Source organism: Miniopterus schreibersii, assembly GCF_964146895.1.
Source record: "Miniopterus schreibersii genome assembly, chromosome: 15".
NCBI classification, from domain to species: Eukaryota; Metazoa; Chordata; class Mammalia; order Chiroptera; family Miniopteridae; genus Miniopterus; species Miniopterus schreibersii.
The window spans coordinates 38766810-38780792 of record NC_138115.1 but is presented as its reverse complement, the minus strand read 5'-3'; the positions used below and the strand labels follow the sequence as shown (position 1 = coordinate 38780792).

Sequence of the window (13983 nt, the reverse complement as noted above, 5' to 3'; positions counted from 1 at the left end):
TTAATATTTCACATCCCACTTTATATTTCAGTGTGATGGTTTCCAGCTTTCAATGTGCAAAATGACACAATTTCAACCATCTTTTTTCTCCAACTTTTGTTTGTTTGGTTAGAGAACTCCTGAGAATTCAAAAATAATAAATCTCACTATGACTTTGAGGGGTGATTACGAATGCTCCCCAATTTTCTGAAAAAGTAATGACGTAATTGTCCACTGACATATGCCACCCAGTGGGCAATCTGAATTGGTCCTTGTTTATTTTTATTAGGCCATGTTACCTTGTTTTGAGTGCATTTATTTCTATAGCTTGTTAGCATGGTATCTGGGCTCTGAAGACAGCCTGCTCAATGAACCATACCTCTAGGAATCCACACCATCGTGTGGGCCTTTACCCTCGAAACTGAGCTGCTACTGTGATTTCCTTTTGATTAACAGAATGTGGCGAGGGCAACTCTGTGTTACACATGAGGCTAGACCATAAGGAGCCCTACAGCTTCCATCTGGGTTTCTCTGTAATGCTTATTCTGGGGGAAAAGCCATGTAAAGGGCCCTGGGACCACCATGCTGTAAGGAAGCCCACATCACAAGAGGAGGCCATGTGGAGACAGAGATGCTCAGGCAGTGTCCAGCTGTTCCATGGATCTCAGCTGAGGAACTAGACATGTGAATGGAGACCCATGTTGAGCATCCAGCCTAGTCAGTCTCTCAGGTGAGTAAAGCCCCAGCACCATCTCACTGCAGCCGCATGAAAGACCTCAAGAGAGATGGAACCTTGAAAGTTTTAAGCCACTAAGTACCGGGTTGGTCTATTAGGTAGCAATAGATAACTGAAATTAATTCTATAGTTATTATTAACTTAAGATTATTTATTGTGGAGCCATGAAGAACCTGTGGTGAGGGCCCACCTCAACTCTTCCAGAACCTGGTTTGACACCACATGCACTGTCCAAGCTTAACATGCATCCCTGCCAGATACAAGAGCAATGGGATAATTCCATCAAAAAATCAAGAATTAAGACATTCTAGATAAATAAAAAAAGAGCATGATAATTGCTTGGCTATAAATTCAAAGGCTGTAATGATTAAAACATCATGGAACAAGGCCCTTAAAAAATAAAAATATCAACTGTAATCCAATGGTATTTTTTTCTCAAATTGCTTCTAAAACTCACTCATATCCACCTGAGCCCACATGTGAACACCACCTGCCTATCACCTGCACACATTTTATTTTGAAATGCAGCTGTCTCCTTATAGAGTCGTTGTTTTTTATTTGTTCCTCCAGGGGACAGATTGAATTAGCCTCCCCACACTGGACATTGCAACTCAAAATAATAGCAAAAGACCTGCAGGTAATGAGCCATAATACTCACTTGATACCCACTAAGGAGGGTTTAGATCACTTGCTCTCTGTTACCTTTCGTGAAACATCTGTTTCATATGAGCCAGTTAAAAGTGCATACATCTGTAAATAATAAGCCTGTGTGTGCACATAATTTAATGAATTAGGACATAAAAAGGAATTGAACAGTAGGGGCAAAGCAATTAGAGTAACTGCCCATTTTGTTAAAAAAATGTATTGTTTCCAGCTTTCACTTGGAAACCCTTTTATTATTCTGTGGGTTCTGAGGCTTCCAACCTTCCTCATTCCCCCTCCCCACAAAGAAAACAGGAGGGTACTTTGCATAGTTGGCAGAGGGATGGGAACCCACATTATGCAAAGCTGGGCGGGGAGCTTCCACCTCACTTTCTCCTATTCAAGAGATCTGAAGTGGGTACCTGACCCGCTCTGTGCCTGGGAATTCTCATCGGCAGAGTTGAGAAATAACTGCGCCTCCTCTTCAGGGGGCTGTGACGTTTAGATGACATAAGCCATTTTGTGCACTTGGCAGATAATAAGCGTTTAATATTAATTATGAGGATGACAGTGACTATTTCATTTTTTAAAAATTACAGCTTGCAAACATTCAGGGGGGAAAACACAAAATCAAAAGTTCCTGTTGCTCTAGCCAGTGTGGTTGGGCACCGTCCAGTGCACCGAAGGGTTGTTGGTTCGATTCCGGTCAGGGCACATGCGTGGGGGTTGGGGGGGGGCGTGCGGGAGGCAGCCAATGTTTCTCTCTCTCCCTGTCCCTTCCTCTCTCTCTGAAAATCAGTGAAAATATATATTTTTACAGTTCCTCTTAATTTGGTACTATTTCTATTTACTTTCTTCACACCATTTCTACGGATGGGCAGAAAAAAAACAGTGGGGTGGGGTAGGGAGGAGCAGCAATATGTTGGTTAATTGAAACACAATTAAAAAATCTACTCCTAGGGAATCAAAGTAAGTGCCAGAAGCTCAGGGAAATATTCCACTCTTGTATCTTCAGGCCCATTTTCCAGCTAATACATTTATAAGAGCTTCCAAAACTGCCAACTCGAACCTCCTAAGTTTTGATAGCGCCCTCAAGTTTGCTTTAGGTGTTTTGAGTCATCCACAAATTCGCAAATAAACAAAAACTGACACCACTTGTTATGTTCTCAATTTTAAGTTTGTTGTCACTGAATTACTTTCAGTATCTTTCTTGAACACCTACTGTGTGCCAGGCACTCGGTTACAAAGCAGAGCACATATGTATGAGCAGGAGAGGGCACCGTGGGAGAAAGAGCATGGAATTTTCTAGAATGCACACTGAGGCTTCCATAGAGTACAGCTTGTTTTTGTCTGCTTCTCTGAAGTTTAAGTTGAAAGCAGCTGAAAAAATGTTGGAAGATACTCTGTGTCTATTTGAAAACCAAGCAGGAGTGGAGCACAGGGCTAGAAAAGGTATGCCACCCTGATAGGATTGCTACAAAGAACAGGATTAAGCCCAGCCCACTGGGATCCTGTGCAAATCTTGGTTCAGTTCCGCAAAATAAGTGTTGGCAAAGCAAGTGCTAGCAAAATATGTGCTAAGTATTTGCCAGGCCCCAGGAAAAACAGTTCCACCCAGAAGGAAAGCAAGTTAAACAATGACTGAAATCACCATCCCGCAGCTTTCTGTTTACATTCTCCCCCAGTCTATTTACCAGCTACATAAAGAGATAATTAGGCCTCCGTAATGGCAACAGGAAAGAAGAATGGAGGAAAAGGGAACTAGAGAATGAACAACTATTTAAAAAATATTAACAGCTGACGTAGATAGGGCTGCATTGTTCCATATGGTAGCCACTAGCCACATGTGGCTACCTATAGCTAAACAGACTGAAATGAAATAAAATTAAAAATTTAGTTCCTCAGACATTTGGCCACATCTCAAGTGCTCAAGAACCACACGTGGCCAGCAACTACCGTATTGGACAACCCAGAATTACAGAGCATTTCCATCACTCTAGAAAGTTCAACTGGACAGTGCTAATACCCAGCAGAGTAAGTGGTGATATGCTTGAACATGCCCATGACTCAACCAGAGTAAACTGAGTACTGACCAGGTAGGTACAAATACTCCACTTGCCTCGGAAAAGCAGAAGTAAAGGGCACATGATCTAACCTCAAAGACTTCCCAGGTGAGTAAGGGACCCCAACCAATAAAACAGCCCCCCCCGACACACACACGGAGAAATGGGTAGAAAACAAACCTGTTAACTTTAATGATAGATGGTGAGAGTATCTGGGGTTCCCTATAGGATTCTTTCAACTTTTTTGCATTTAAAAAGTTTTTCATAATAAAGTATTGGGGGGAAAAATCTCTTACTGAGTCTTATATATCAGGTCCTTTAAATACATCTTTTCTTATTTAAGTCTATGATAAGCTTGCGAGGCAAGCATTATGGATCCATTCTATGGATGAAAACACTGAGGCAACTCAGAGCTCCAGCTCCCACAGCAGAGGCACAGCATGAAGAGCGCCCAGCTCCACTGTATCCCACTGCAGGCCACCATGCTGGACACACTGTAGCACATAGCAGCACCTTCTAGATTTAGATCTACTTCCATCTACAACCCACTACATGACCTTTAGTAAGTCACTTCAAGTCGTCTGTCTCTCTACTTCCTCAAAATACAGAATTCAAAATTAGATTTCAAACAAAAACAAAAGGAACAGGTAGAATATGGCACATAAAAATCCCAAACAATATATGCATTTAAAATATATTTAAAATCACCAAAATAAAAGCATTATGCAAGAGGCTAACTTCATTATTATTAATGTAAACTTCATGAAATAGTAATAGTTTTCTTGGATTTGGGGCACTCTAAACAAAACAGACACTTAAAATAGGAGGCAAATACTAAAATATTGATTCAACTCCATCGCCTCTTAGGAAGTTCCCTCCCCTTTTTTAAAGTGGTAGAAGACACAATTGTGCTGCTTAACTAAGAGACACCAGCTAGTAGGAACCACTGGTACCCATTTCTAGATGAGGGTTACGAGTGAGCCAGGGTAACATGAACCCTTTATTTCTCATCTCTCACTTTCCTGATTTCCTGATGAATACAACACTAACCCTGACCCAACGCCAGTGAGCCCTAGGGCTAGGCCAGCACAGACTTCAGCGACAAACAGGAGGCAAAAATAAGGACAACAAAGCCAAACAGCTTCAGAGGTTCTTGTACAATTTAAAAGGCTGGAGCTTCTATTAGAGAGATAAGGTCAGAGGGAATTATGGGAGTTACAGTTCTTTCTCTCTCTCCTTTCTGCATTGCCCCCAAATCAAAACACACTGTGGTCCTTTCTTGGCATTATTAGGGCATAAAAAGTGTTTCAGGAATTCTTCACTCAGCTGACAGAGATGACAGCGGAAGCTGATGACCCCTCGGTGAGTAACTGCACGTGGAGCGTGGAGAGCTTCCTGGGATTTAACCCAGCTCCAGAGCTGTGTGACTTCGGTCACGTCGCTCACCTTCTCTGAGCTTCATTTTCCTCTTCTGTAAAACGAGGTTAACCATTCTGTCCTCACAGAATTGTTTGTGAAGATTAACTGACAATAATGTATATACAGTCATGAGAGTAGAATTTTTTTAAGTATTTGACCAGCCAAAAAAAAACACACCCCAAACTAAAATCCCACTGTGCCTCAACTTAGTCTCTATTGTCAGAAAACAGTAATTTCTGTTACCCTGGGGCATATATGTGATGACTGTGATGGTGGACTGAAGATGCTGCACATTCTCTGTCCCTCCCCCACTGAGACCTAGACTCACCGAAACTGGCCTGGCCCCGTGGCTGCTTAGCAACAGAATATGATGAAAGGGACTCTGTGCCAGCTCAGAGGACTGGGAGCTCCGCTTCCTCCCTCCAGGAACGCTCCCTCTGGGAAGATCTGTGCCATGCTGCGAGAAGCAAGACACACGCAGCCACTCCAGTGGACGGCCCCAGCTGAGCTCTGCACCAACATCGGCTGCCAGCCAGGGGAGGGGACATTCTGGGGCTTCCCGTCCAGTTGAGGCCTGGCTGATGCAGCCTCAGCTGACAGCACGTGGAACAGAGGATCTGCCCAGCTGAGCCCGGTCCATCCACAGAATCATGAGACAATGATGTTAGGCCACTAAGCTTTGGGGAAGTTTGTTACACAGCAAAATGTCACAGAAACAATCATAAGGAAATAAGAGATGTTTTAAAACCTCACCTAATCAGGCTCAACCCCAAAAGAACATTATTTAACAAACACTCCAGAAACATTCATATGAGAGTCTTTAGGAAGCATGTTTGGAAGGTATGCACTTATTCTGTTGCTCAAGATAAGCCCAAAATTCTGCTCTGTGAATTACATTTAGAAATCACCTATGAGGCCTACACACCGGAAAACTTCAAGCCTGCTCCTTGCGACAAAAATGTGTCACCCACTTGATCCCTCACCTTACGCACCAGCTGTGGTTCTCAGTGGTTTTTAATTCTTACCAAAATGAAACTCAGGTTCAAAGCTCTGAGGAGATTCTTGTGTTTGTGCAATAAAGGGGCTGTATCACAAGGACTGTATGCACAAGTTTGTCCCATACATTGGGAGTCCTGGGAGAGCAGGGAGAGAGCCATTCATCCTGGTGTCCCCCACAGAACGTATTAGGGAGCCTGGAACATGGCAGACACCCAAGAGCCCTTTGTTGAATGGAACGCTGCAAGATCTAATCCATCAGCGAGTAATAAAAACGTACTGCGCCCCTGACAGCATCCTTGGGCGATGTGTATTGTGACAACTTCGAAGGTGACAATGCTCACTTGTAAAAGTCAATCTATTTGTACTAAATCTGGGGGCTTGGCTGAACGGATGGCGCTGAATCAGGACCACAGTGCTATCCAAACTGTGACAAACGGGAAGGACTATCACCTAAGTTATGAGCCGCAGAGAGAGGAACCATTGCACAGAGGAAGAGGGAGACCAACTGAAAAAAACCTGTTCACTATTAGCCAAGGCACATAAGCTACAGGTGTTATGGAATCTGAGCAGAGGGGCTACTCAGTGATGGCGCATGTGTGTTTTCAGGACAAGAATGGAACCTCATTTACTTTATCTCTCATCTTTCCACAAATCCTGCGATGTAGACATTATTATTCCCATTTCATAGCTGTAGAAATCGATCCTGTGTCAAGTTGGACTATTTCCATTATCTCAGACCATCAGGCAGGGAGGGGGCTACAGGTGGAGAGGTGCAGGGGAGGGTGACGGATGTGAGTGGGAGTGCAGGGGAGAGGCAGGAAAACTCTCAGAGAGTGACAACTTTTCACAGGGCGAGGAAATCATTACCCTTTCTCTAGAGAGCTCTCGGCGGACAGGTGACAGGACAACCTCTGTGACAGTATTTGCAACGTCTGCCTACTGGAAGCCCAACATGGGTTTCTGGAAACTCTCGCTCAATTAGCAGAGAGATGCCTGTTCCTCAGCATCTTCCAACTCTCCAGAAGCCAAACCTGTTCATCCTATCTCGAGTTCCTATTGTTTCCTCTGATAAGCAGGGCCCCAGTGAACAATTAAAGCTTTCAATAAATAATCTCTAAGTACATTCATTTGATTGACTGTTATTTGATACAGCAGTTAGTTTCAATGGGGCAGTTAATATTGATCACATAAAGTACTCCAGACAAACATGAAACAGTTCCAGAATTCCATGGATTATTACCCTTTATCTGCCAGTCATCTGGGTTACTTGTAATGGTCACGGAATTTAAAATCAATAATAACAATTAGTGTTCTGTACACCAAAACGGATGAATCATGTGAAATGGGTTTTCATATAAAATCAAAGGGGAAGTGGGCCTATAACCATGGAGAAAGGCTCCCTGCATTTCCAGGGCACACTTGGCAAAGTCCTTTTAGGCAAGTCTTCAAGATGGGCAGCAAGAGAGAAAGAAAGGTACTTAGGAGGAGATGTGGCCATAAAAACGCACGTGAAACCCTTGACAGTCTTAATCCTAAAAGATGAAGCGTGAAAGATAAAAAGTGATCCAAATAAGCGCTAACAAATGTAGTGAAATTAATGGGACTGGCAATTTACTTCCTCTGAGATGTGGTTCTAGCTACCTTTTTCAGCTTCCTATTCATAGGCATTAATCATGATTTTTTTTTTGTAATAAAATGGCAACAACGGTATTTTAGCTCACTGGCCCCACCACTGCAATGTCTGGATAATTAAAATGCAAAGCAATAGAGAAATGTTTCATCATTAAACTGTAACCAGCGCACTATGTGAAATCATCCATTCCAAAGACTTGTTTTTCATCAATTATTTGTTATTTATCTGATGTAAATATAAGGAGAACTAATTAAAATGTATGCCTTTTTATACAGCTTCTTGTCATTAAAGCCAATGAAAGCATTCTGAGGCCCATAATGAAATAATTATGTTTGCCTTTAAGAATTCTCTTCAATAACACATGGCAGTACTGAGCTAAATTAAAACATCAGGAACTAAATTTCGCTTGCCTCCATTTCCATTTTAGTTAATTATACCCCCAAGCTTTCCAATAGACCAGACCCTAAAAAATCTTTTGAAGCTGAAATGACCTTGAGATCATCGGCCTTTTCATAATTATGGACTTTGATGACAAGACAAAGGTACTGTAGCCCTGAAAGCTTTAATATTTGTGAGAACAGGAATTTATTCTATGAGGTCTTCATTTGCTCTGTAAATCAGAGAAAAATTGTGATAAATGTGATCCCTACCACGTCCCAGTAAACGGATGCACTGGTCCTATCTGCCTTACTTCTATCGTAGTATTTTGAATTCAGCTATTTTTTTTTCCTGACTTGGTAAGATGTTCATCCTCCTGGCGAACAGTAATTGATGAAAAACAACAACAAACATTTCACTGAGTCTTATCAAATTAGGAGACTAACTCCTATTCAAAACTAAAACTTAAAAAAAAAAAAAAAGAGTCTTTACGAAAGGAGTAGACTGAAGACAACCTATGAACTTGAAAAAATAAAATAGGACACTTCTATTCTAATTTCTCCTTCTCCAAACCACCAATTGGATATGCTTACGAAAGTAAAAAAAAAAAAAAAAAAAAAAAAGAGCTTAAGAAAGGAGCTTAAGAGAAAAGGAAGGTGGAAAGAGGGGAGGAGAATCTGCCCAGTGTTTTCTGGGCTGGTGCCTAATGAAACGGCTTTGACGACGCTGTCATATGATGCGGATGGGGGTGGGTGCTTGGTACTTAGAAAAGTAAACAGGAGTCCCAGGGATTAACTCTGACAATGTGAACTCCCTCCCATTTTGCTCTATATGGAGACCTGGCATGATTCATGGGTGATAATATTTGGTGGCTGCTGGATAGGCTGTCTCATGAGACATCGGAGGGTAACTGTTGACAGCCACGAAACAAATACCAACTGCCATTATAATCTTTAGTGTTTTTATTAAAATCACTCCTTTCCGCCCAAATAATTCTTTGTTCCGTTTAGAGCAATCTCCTTTTGGGAATGAGGGACACTGTCACCCACGATCACCCCTGTTCAAATGAACTTTCTTCTCCCAGTCTGAGCTGGTTCACTTCAGCAGCTGCTGTGGGAGGCCTGGGGGCTCCTGGGGTCCCTGTGCCCTGCAGAAAGGAAAGGCTTGGCCAGCCTGAGTTGCTTGGCTGACGTCAGCTCCTGTTATCCCCGCCTTATCATGCTGGGGACCAAGGGTCTTATCTTAGTGAATGGCCCCCTTTGAGCTCCCCACCCTGCAAGGCCAAAGAAAAATCAAGTCAGCAGTTCCATCGCCTGTTCGAATTCCCATCTAAGAAGCTCCAAAGCTCAGGATAAATAACATAATGCCTGCAGAGTCACCCTCTATTGCTTCCTAGGTACAGAGAACTTCTGCAACTTAAAAAAAAGAAATTCATTTAAAAGGGTTTAGGGGGATGGGATGGGACAGGAATCATGCTTCTTGATTATGAAGTAAGGAAGCTGGGAAGGAAGAGGAGAATTCAGGGCAACATATTGACTGATGAGGTTGTGTTATTAGATCTTACAGATGGGGCAGGTTATCTCATCTCCTATTTAACATGAGGTACTTAGGCCAAGACACTTACAGACAGAATACTGATAAATCTGAAACCCGAGTTTACTCTGCTCTCCTCTTTCCATCACCCCCAATTCCAACTTTTTAAGATGAAGCTGAAGAAAAACTGATACAGATTTGTTCACGGTAATTCAATTTAATAATTCTACCCCCTCCCTGACTCCCAACACACACACACACTCGCGAGTACACGCGCGCGGGCGCTGGAGTCAGAACCACGATCACAATCCATAAATGCATTTTGCAAGGGATGTCTTCTATTTACACAAAAGGAATTGCCCCAAAAGAATTCACGTTCAGAAGAATGACCCAGAAGCACAAGGAGATCTTCAGTAATAATGTAAAAATTAAGCTGTGAGCACTCTAGTTATATTGACCATAGAATCCAAACAAAGACTTTCTGTGCCACTCCTGGGATCAAGGGGCAGCCTAGGAGATGTCGTAATATTGAAATATCTGGCATATTTCAATGATTTATGTGGGAACTGTGGCAGTATATTTGAAAGTGGGTTATTCTAGAGAGCCAGAGATATATGATTGCCATAACTACCCTATAATTTGAAAGGCAAGATTCCACATTAATATCTTTTGGAAAGGTTTTTAGCCAAGATTTTTCTGATTAACCTTCATCAAAACTCCCATTTCCGAAATGGTCTATTTAATTGATAGTTAACTGAATTTATATTAGAACATTCAAAGTATAAAAATGTCATTTAAGGATAAATTTATTGGCAGTTACATGTAACTCAAACTCTATAGAAGATTCTTTATAAGATGTTCTAAATTGAACACTGCACGTATTGTTTCTAGTAAGTCCTGTGCGAGTTGAAAAAAGTTTTATATTTTGCATCTTGGTTTTACATCTCCATCTGCCTCCCAGAGAGTTACTTTCTAACGAAAAATTTCAAGCCCTTAAAAAATTGTTTTGCTTTAAAGATAATAAATTCCTCGAGAGCAGAATTTATCATCTTTATCATTTATCATGTATTTCCCTTCTGAAATCCTTTATTGATGCTTGTGGACTATATAAAGGAGAAAATCGTAAGGTTTCCTTTTCTTTTCAGCCAACTCGGGGGCTTAACATGCTGAAAGTAAATTATAAACATCTGATATCCAGAAGAACTTTCTTTTACTTTTATGCTGTAAAGAAAAGTTCATGACAATACTGATTGGTGATATATGGCCAAAGCCAGGCTTCTAGAAATGAGAAGAAAACTGATTCAGGACAGCTAACTTATCAGAAATTCTCTTCCTGATCATTTATCTACAAAAAAAAAAAAAAAAAAAAAAGGCCTGTTCCAATTCGAGGGCTTTGCATTTGGGCTGGAGACTGACTAGAGCTTTCAAATCAATTCCATAGGCGAAGTTTATCTACCGCTCCTACTGTTTTGTTTTACTTTTGGAAACTATACTTTACTGGTGATAAAATTTGAACTCATGCACTTTTTCTTCTAAGTTGCCCATCAATACCTCCCTACCCAAAGCACCAAGTTATCTGGATACTGACAATACTTATTTTAGTAAATGTCCTTTTTAATACAGGGAAGAAAATTTTGTGACTCTTCCACTTGTTTTCAACCGATCCTGTCCTGCACATTCTGAGATTTAAGCAAAAGTCCCTTTTCTTCTGTTCTGATGGTATTACTTACCACCGTCATGTGGCCGAGCAGCAGAAAATTATGTCCTACTTTAGAAAAACAATTGAGCCTTTTCACCGAAATATTTATTCAAAACCCCATTCAATTCGTAAGGTGGCTGTCAGTCTTTATTTAGTCTCTCTTTCAGAGGGTATCTTTGATTTTGCCACTTTGACCCCAATTTATATCTCACTAGGAGAGGGTTTAGATACTGTTTAATACTTAAAATTCAGGTCCCAGGGCTCTGAGAAGGGGATTTTTTTTCGTTCCTTAATCACACATAGCCACAGTTTTGTGGGTTTTAAAAAAAAAACAAACAAACAAAAACCCCCAGTTTATTTCTTCTCATTAATGGGCAAAATACTGTTTCAAAAAGAATTTTTTCCCCATTTTTCTTTTGATGTGTTGAGTAGGGAGAAGACAGGGAAAAGGGCCAAGAAATTGTCACACTCATTTCACTGAAAGCAACTATATTTAGACCACAAATATTAGGATTTATCCTATGCCCACTGAGCAATTAATGCTGAAAACATCTGGAGCAGCCTAAAACCAAGATAATCCAGGAGACATCTGAACAGAAACTTAGAGACTCCATACCTTCCAGGGGCAGTCTTAAATCGTATTATTTAAAGTACATTCCCTTAGTAGCCCACTAATCCTGACTTCGCATTTTTATAACCAGCAATTCACAGGCCCTACTCCAACAGCAGCTGGTTGGCATATCATTTTTCTGTCTTTAAAATTAAAAATTAAGAAAAAGAATATTCTAACACTTTTCAAAGAAAGCTTCTGGTATTTTTGTGTTCAAAGGGTTACTCTAATTCCTACACACACACACACACACACACACACACACACACACACACACCATTAAAAAATCAGTAGGATCTCAAAACAGAAAATAGTTTTGGTTGGAATTTAGTACAAATTTTTTTTTCCTTCTTGCCCACTGTTTCCTCTGCCTTAAGAGCACAAACAGATCTGCTTCTCGTCAAAACAGTCATTAAGTAAAATGGAAAGGTTGTGGCTTTTATGTTCTTACTTACACAAACGTAGCCCTAATATGCTTTTATTTCAAAAGCCCTAACTAGCTACGTCCTCTGGACCAAACACCCCGTGGCAGACATTTGGTAGAATTTTTATTTATGCTTAAAAAGTTAATCACTTGAACACCTAAACTGACCAGTCTTAGAGAGGTTTATGGGAGAGAGAAAGCAGCTCTGAATGGGGCATAAGCAATATTTATATTGTATTCATTTAACCTAAAGTTAGGGTGTGGGATCCAAACGCTTGTGAAATTGACCACAATGAGCACTAATTGCCCTGCTTACAAAAATGAGACACTGGAATTTCTGAAATCCCTTTGTCAAATGTCTTTATTTACTTTTCCTAATGCAAGTTTCTTTGATTAGCTGAACTTTGCTGTTATCAACACTTCTTGCTTATCGACTGGCCCTAGGCGAATGACACATTTACCGCTCCTCTTCCTAGATAAGGCAAATCCCTTGTTTAACTTGCTCAAGAACAAACAAAGCTTTTTCCCCTACTCCTACAACTTAATGGGCATGTTTGGAGGCTTAATTACAAAAGGGAGAATGCCTGCTTGTAAAAGCTCTATTAGGTCTAATAGCTTTATGCCAGGGTCTTCAGCATTTTTCCCCCTTCTTAAAAAATGTTTCATTGGAACTTTCTCCTATAAGAAAAAGTTTGAGAGAGCCCCAGTTCCCTGAGATCCCAAGTGAGATTGTTCACAGTTTTAATTGCTAGAGAGGACGGGTCTAAAAGATCCATCAGTGAGTTGGAAAATTATTTTGTAACACTAAGTTTCTGCAAAGAAACTAGGGAGCAGGAAAGAAAAGGCATTTGGGGAGCAGCTGAAGATTAAGACGCCTTCTGAAAATATTCTTTTTTGCCCTGGTTATGGCTCTACGAAATATTAAGTCAGCCAGCCAGACTGTTGGCATCAAATGGTTATTGATTTTTCAGCTGCAAACCTGTTGATTTCCTGGCCCAAGAAGCAAGTCTTTATCCTTAAGAAAAGTTTCAGAGAGGGCAATTTAAATCTTGTCATTGTCCCCTCTCCTCTTTCTTCTCTCTTTAGATAAGCCACCATGTTATTAGGAAAACTCAATTTCTCCCAGTTAAACTTTGACCTCTTTGAAAACAAAGATTTAAAATGTCATTTTCAGGCTAATGCTCCAATGAATTGTCAAATAAAGTACTAAAAACATTTTGATAGATAGCTGAGCCATTTATCTAAATCACTGTCAGGACTAAGATGCATCCTGCAGGCTCCCACTACAGCCACCGAAGGTGGGATTTTCTGGGACTTCTGGTCATTTCTCAAGCCTGCAGCCAGGCTACTGTTGACCAGATGCGTGCCTCGGCACCGTGTCAGCATCAGATAACCAAATAGTCAGTATTTTTTTAAAAAGCTGGGCTACCCCACTTTTATTCCCTTTCCTATAACCGATGTCCAGGTTCCTGACTGAATTGCAAGATATGGAAAATAATGGATGGCTCAGCCCAAGGGGTGATCATTGCCAGTAGTTTTCTAGCAAAACAGCAACTTCTTAGAGCAACAAAGTGACTCGGAAAGGTGGCAGCAGGGTCAATGCTAAGAAATATTGCTTTTCCTTAGCAAGGAAAACATTGGAGGCTGCAGCTTTAACTGGTGGTTTACGAACTTCAGGAGCTGCAAGCCATCTTAATCAGGCTAAGTTCCTTGCAAGGAAGATGTCATATTTTAATTACTTTGGACTGTTGAAACACACGGGGAGGGGTGGGGGGATATATACAACTGGTAGCTAATCCAAAGAACAGCAAAGTTAAATTCCCCTCTGCATACATCTCAGTAAAAACTGCACAATGTGTCAAACTGCC

The 13983-nt window shown here is 41.0% G+C and overlaps 1 protein-coding gene across 4 annotated transcripts in view; it reads right to left on the bottom strand.

Annotated features, from left to right (window-relative positions):
• RARB (retinoic acid receptor beta) overlaps positions 1–13983 on the bottom strand; it is a 571444-nt gene that overhangs the window by 120647 nt on the left and 436814 nt on the right. The window lies entirely within an intron of this gene.